Genomic DNA, 6,114 nt, shown 5'->3' with positions numbered 1-6,114 from the left:
ATATTTTTCGTGTTACTCTGTTTTTACATTATTAAACATCAATTTAGTTATTTTTGGTAGAAGAGTCAAGAGGCATGAAGTTCGCGGTGAGGGTATATCCTCTTATAGAAATCATACAAATATTATTGCTTGAACAACCCTTGTCGGTTTTATAAACGCGCACATTCACATGAAGTTAATACGGACATTGTTGCCGGATATATACGGCGATCTACATTTAAAGGTCAAGTGACACGTAACAGATTTCCTTCAAACTTACACAAATTGAAAAGCTACATATCAAAACCCTATATTCCAAATTTGGAGTTCCACAATTGTTTCTTTGCTGTTTTAATTAAGTTAATAACCAAGCTAATTCCGAAAGATAATGACGTCACGGGGGAACCGCCAATGTTACCAAAACTAAGTATGCCTAATATGCTAACCGAGATCAAAGCCGTAAACAAAACGTCACGAACAGTAAACAAAATATCAGATGAGAATGGGTGCACAACAGTACAAGAAAGTTTCGTGTTCGTCAACACTGTATACAGCGATAGCTTAGTACCAGTGCACTCAGCCAGCCTAGCTGCCTATAAGTAAAGATTGGCTTGGACCTTCGAGCGAATCTTATGTGTGCAGCGCGCCCTTCACCAGTTAAAGTTTCGATTTCCTATCGCCTATCCGCGCAACTTGGACTTGGAACACCAACAGCTCGCCGTCTACAAGACAATGCCGTTCCTTCTCTATTTGGAGAAAGTATCTTCAAATCTCGAGGAGATATAAAAACAAGTAGACCAGTAGTTGCGAAGCTGGATGGGAAAAGAGTAAGTGTATTTTCTGGCCTAGGCCTACTACAACAATGACTAACTTGGTATTATTACTATCTTACAGTAGCCTGATTCTTATAATTTCGTTCAGTTAATTAGGCCCTAAATTAGGTACGGCGACGATGAAGTTAGGCGTAGGCTAGGGCTATATTAACTGATTTGTGGTACATCATGAAAAAATCCAGAATAACAAGCATAAGATGTTTACATGTCATTTTGCCCAATATTATAATGTGCTCCCACCTATCTATATACTCAAGAGTCATAGCTCATATGTTTCACAGTAAATGACATCCTTATATTTTGCCATTTTTGTTGGTAGGGCTGCAATTTTTGTTGCAAGAGAAAACGCTTGTGACAGGTACTTTCAAACATATCAAACTGCTTTCTTAAATGAACTTTCATAACTTCCTTGTTATTTTCTTTCCCAATTTTCAATACTTAGATTAAACTAGAAGCTGTTCCCCAACCAACTGCAGTGAAAATAAAGGCAGGATTCTGCAGAATGTACATCTCCATCTAAAGGTAGCATGATCTTATAGACATGTGCTTGATATTACCGAAAAACAGTTGGGAAATGGGGGAGGGGAGGGTGGTGACAGGCATTAAAGATTTAAGTAGTCAGTTTTGAACGGGATACAAGGAATCTCCACCAGTAAAACATTGAGGCATGTATATGTGGGGGGGGGGCAAGCTACCAGACAAAAAGGAGGCAGGGGGGTTGGGGGAGAAAATGTGGTAGAGAAGTGTAAGCTAGGGTAATACAAGCAAGAATGGAAAACTTTCATACATCTATAGAGTATTCTATAGCAGAAGTGAGTACAGGGGCCAAAATTTTAGAAACAGTACTTGTTGAAAGCAAAATAGCAATCAAAACTGCACATCGGGCAGGCTGACTAGGGGATAATATACATTGTATTTTATCCATCATATCCGCCTGCCTGACGAGAGTGGTTGAGGAGGCTATACCTGATGGCTTCACAGGAAAATATAAAGGCTACAGCAATAGTTACTGAGAGAAGGGAGATTACATTGTAGTTATACTATATGAAACCAAGCTGAAGTCATTTGCAATGCTCATGGTTGCAGCCACATAAAGCAGGAGGATATGCTCTCCTTCAGAAAAGATAAGTGAACCATCTAGGCAGCTGACCCCTGTCCAAGAGCAACCTATACTGTATGTGTGTGGTATAATAAGCGTTTATTCTAATTTTCAGTGAATGTAACACATGTAGAAGTCCAGTGTTCACTGGTCCCCCTACCACCATTGAAGTTGCTGACTGGACCAACATAGACAAGAACACCATCAAAGCAACCAGGGCCATCTCACAGTGGCGATGATGGTCCGTCTGCTGCTGTGGCATCCACATCAGGATACACCGAAAAACCGCCAGGTAGTCCGGACTACACTCCATCAGTTAACTCATCTGAACATGACAAAGATGACCCTTCAAGGTAATTTTCAAGATTGATAGTAGATTAGTCTGGAAAATCAATTGGTGCCATAACTTTCTGGAAAGAGGATCGTTATTAATTTTGACACCAACACTGTGGGGCAGTCTGGGATGTGTGGTGAGGCCATCAGTCTTTACTTCAATTAGCATATACATACTGTATCTGGTAGAGTTGTCACAGCTGTATGTGAACAAGAAATAAAGGCACAAACAAGTAGTTGGATTTTACAGAGTATATTATATCTTAACTTGGCTGGATATCTGCTACTGAATACAAATGGTGAAAGTTGCATCTTATACATTCTTTTACCATGGGATTACAAGGGGATGGGACAGGATGCTACTCTGTCCACATGTTTACTTTACTACATAAACAGTGGTTAAGCTACTGAGACAATGACCACACATCCTGCTGAAGATTACATAATCCATAATATTAGGTGCACAAACAGGTGTAGGGTTTTTGTTGTAATCAGTAAAAAATATATCGGAATTGTTCAGGCACAAGTTGTCAGGTAAAACCTGACCCATGTATCCACACGAATTGAGGTGTACTCAGCTGTCGCATTAGTTGGGCATCCAAAGACTTGACCGACAACTGTGCCATGCCTATTGACCGAAATGGAGTGATTGGAATGCCTCTATCTAAATGGTATGTTTTTATGAACTATTATTATATTATTCTTCATATCTTTACTATTCTACAGATTATGTATGGGAACTTCTTGACTGCTTGCAACAACTTCTGCAGAAGTGGAACTCTGGGAGAGGAGTGTCCTGTTCCTGTCAGAAAAGAGCCCCCACCCCTTGCAAGCTCCTATGTTCATCCGAACAATGAGGATGCCATAAAACAACACCGAAGCAGATTTCAAAAGCTTTGCTGAAGTACTGTAGTTGATGGCCTCCCAAGTTCTAATTTTGTTTCATTGTAGTGGGGAGCAATCGACTCTGTGAATCGTCTGTTCACATGGTGTATGGCACAGCTGCAGACCAGTGTTAATTAACAGGTCGCTACCAGCCTTTAGGGAAGTTGCAAGTTTTACATTCAAGTTTTACTTACATCTGGTTTCCATTGTAACTAACTATTAGTAATGATAACATTATATTTAAAAAAAAGTTCCAATGACAAGTATTCCTTTCTAGAGAGCTTAGACTTCATAAATGTAAATTTCATGCAGACTTACTATTTGTATGCAACTTTGGTGTTTCAAACATGTTGCCAATTTTTTGTTTTTCTCGAAAAGAATTGACAGAAATTGCTGTTTGTTCCCCGCATGGGATAAAATATGATTTTTTTTATCTCATTTATGATCAAGTAACCTTGATATTCCATGGATTAATGAACAATTTCAGATTGATTCTCATTACAATTTTATTAAAATAAAAGAAAGCCTAAGCTCTCCAGATCCCATTGACATAGTGGTTTAGGGTACTTAATTCAAACTATTCTTCTATTTTAACCTAGTATATTTGAGATTTCAATCATCCAGATTTTGTTGGCAGGCTACTAGAAGTGACAGCTTTGCTTACAAGAGAGAATACATACAAAAAATTAACTTGAGTTTTTATTATTTATTACTGTTATGTACTTCCCAAACTTGAAAATGTAAAATTTCATCCAAGATTGTAGTTAATACCATGAACCAGAAAAATGTAAGCTGGAATTCCAAAATGTTCACCATTCAGCCACAAAACAGACAGCACTGAACCCTGTTTCTATAAAACTTGGCAGAAATGATACTATGACTTGGCATAAACAGTCCACATTCTCAGTCTTGATAATTTAAATCCTTCATACTGTTCAGATGGTAAAGCTTCTCTAATCCTCCTTACTGCATAGGATGGGAGAACAACACAAAACTCCTTCCCTAAAAACTGCTAGCTCATCCGTGCAAGTTGTCTGTATGCTGTGTGTCTGTATTTCCTGTAAAATAATCATATGAAAACCAGCTATAAAAGATGAAGACACACAAAAGCTTGGTAGCCATCTGGGGACGTCAATTTTAAAATAAATTTCTATATGATTTCCAGAATTTGCTTGGCCCCTAAATCTGCCTCCCCTAAAGTAAGCCTAGCTATGCCATTTATACAAACTAATCATTGTCATCATCTCGGGGACTAAAATTTGTAAATGGATCGTACACAAGCATGGTGGACATTTTTTTTGTGGCATTTGGTTCCATGGCTCAGTGTTAATGATTACTATGTCAGTCAGCATGATAAGGGTTAACCTCAAGGGCATTACACCAGTTTTTGGTCAAAATGACCTAATCAGAAGCAGGTTTTGAACATGGTGCACAAATTTTCTTGATCAAATCTATATCTTAATGTTATTCCTTTCACAACGAAACAAAACTAAACTATGAATACACCCTCTGTATTGTTACATCTTTCAACAGCAGGTCAGAGCAATGAATAACAACAAAAATAATGTATTCTAGACTTACTCTTGGATCCTGTTTTCCTGTGCACGTCCACCATACTGTTGACGGTACATGTACAGTAGTAGGCTGTCTGAAGAAACAATGGGTTCAGGCACATAGCTTCAAAACCTGGGTGTAAGGTGATGCATGCAGCACCTTCTTCATCCATCACAGTCCTTATCTATTTCGCTGCAGCATCTACACTCCCTTGCTGTAGGCATCACAGCACATTGGCCACAATGACACCTGTAAACAATACAAACCAGTTCAAATAATAAAGAGCCAATTCAATGACTTCATACCAACCTCATTTATTGGGACATACTGTACTAACATGTCAAAATAGAAAAGTGGCACCTCTGAAGGGCAATCTACTGTACTGTTGAAGCTCCTTACAAGTAACATCACTAGTAAGGAAGGGGTAGCCTCTTCTTAGAAGTCTTGCCTCTGTTGGGACAATGCTGCAAAGGAAAATAAAACAGGCCGATACTGCCTCGTTTCCAACTCTTTCCCACTTCTGAATCCATTCCCTAGATTGAGAAAATCTGGTTATGAAATTAGCTCAAGCGGAAATGACAAAAAGCTGGTGTGAGGTGCCACCTTCTCCCTCCCCCCCCCCCCACCCTTTCCCTGATTTGTGGTAACTTCACTAATTTGCCACTTAGGCCTACAACTGCTAGGAAATTAATAATAGGCCACCTCTGAATTTGTTGTGCACTCTTCCAATTGGCTCCTTCAATCTACTAACCAAATGAAACATGTCTGTGTGACATGTTCCTGGGGCATGTGCTGCCACAACTTTTAAGGAAAATAGTAACTTCCTTAACTTTACTCGACCGCACATTCATGTTAATTTTGCTGCCCCATCAACAAATTGGCTAGCTAAGTGTATGAGCAAAGTTAGGAAACATTTATCGGTTCTAGGCCTAACTAGTGACACAACTATCCTATACAAAGTATAGTACGCTTGGCGTAACGTTACCGTTATATTCCGTCAAGACGATCAATTTCGACATCGCTGTCCGATCCCGCTTCCTCTTCGCTGGTCTCCGGCTCGAACATATAGGGAAAAACTTCCCCACGATCGTCCTCCATTTCCCTTACTTCTTCGCCGTTGGTATCTAAATACTGTGTGTCAATGCCACCGGCAGCCATTTCGCGATATGTATAAGCTTTGCTGTGCTGTGTATATATGCGTACTACAGTGCGTGTATAGAAACTGTGTGTGGTAGCAATATCGTATGCGACGATATCGTTCACTTTCTACTTGGTAAACAAATGACGTCATTTGTTTTCGGCTTTCCCTGAACGAGTCAATCTAGCCGATTTTTGCGGAGTTTTTTGTTGCTTGATAGGAAGAAAATGCAAGGAATTTATGAAAAAAGAAGTCAATGGATGTTTTGTTCGATGTCTTATGTATCAATTTGT

The 6,114-nt window shown here is 39.3% G+C and overlaps 2 long non-coding RNA genes across 2 annotated transcripts; one reads left to right on the top strand and one right to left on the bottom strand.

Moving 5' to 3' along the window:
* The first annotated feature begins 1,319 nt into the window (after positions 1-1,319).
* Positions 1,320-3,273, top strand: LOC139976877 (uncharacterized). The gene is made up of 3 exons (XR_011796303.1): positions 1,320-1,334; positions 2,027-2,264; positions 2,971-3,273. It is a non-coding gene; the product is annotated as an uncharacterized lncRNA (long non-coding RNA).
* A 547-nt stretch (positions 3,274-3,820) lies between these two features.
* On the bottom strand, positions 3,821-5,823 carry LOC139976876 (uncharacterized). The gene is made up of 3 exons (XR_011796302.1): positions 5,669-5,823; positions 4,711-4,932; positions 3,821-4,187 (listed from the first exon to the last, which is right to left on the bottom strand). It is a non-coding gene; the product is annotated as an uncharacterized lncRNA (long non-coding RNA).
* Between the last annotated feature and the right edge of the window lie 291 nt (positions 5,824-6,114).

The sequence above is a fragment of the Apostichopus japonicus genome, chromosome 12 (genome assembly GCF_037975245.1).
Source record: "Apostichopus japonicus isolate 1M-3 chromosome 12, ASM3797524v1, whole genome shotgun sequence".
NCBI classification, from domain to species: Eukaryota; Metazoa; Echinodermata; class Holothuroidea; order Aspidochirotida; family Stichopodidae; genus Apostichopus; species Apostichopus japonicus.
The sequence above is the reverse complement of the archived record's forward strand: the minus strand, read 5'-3'. Positions and strand labels throughout refer to the sequence as shown.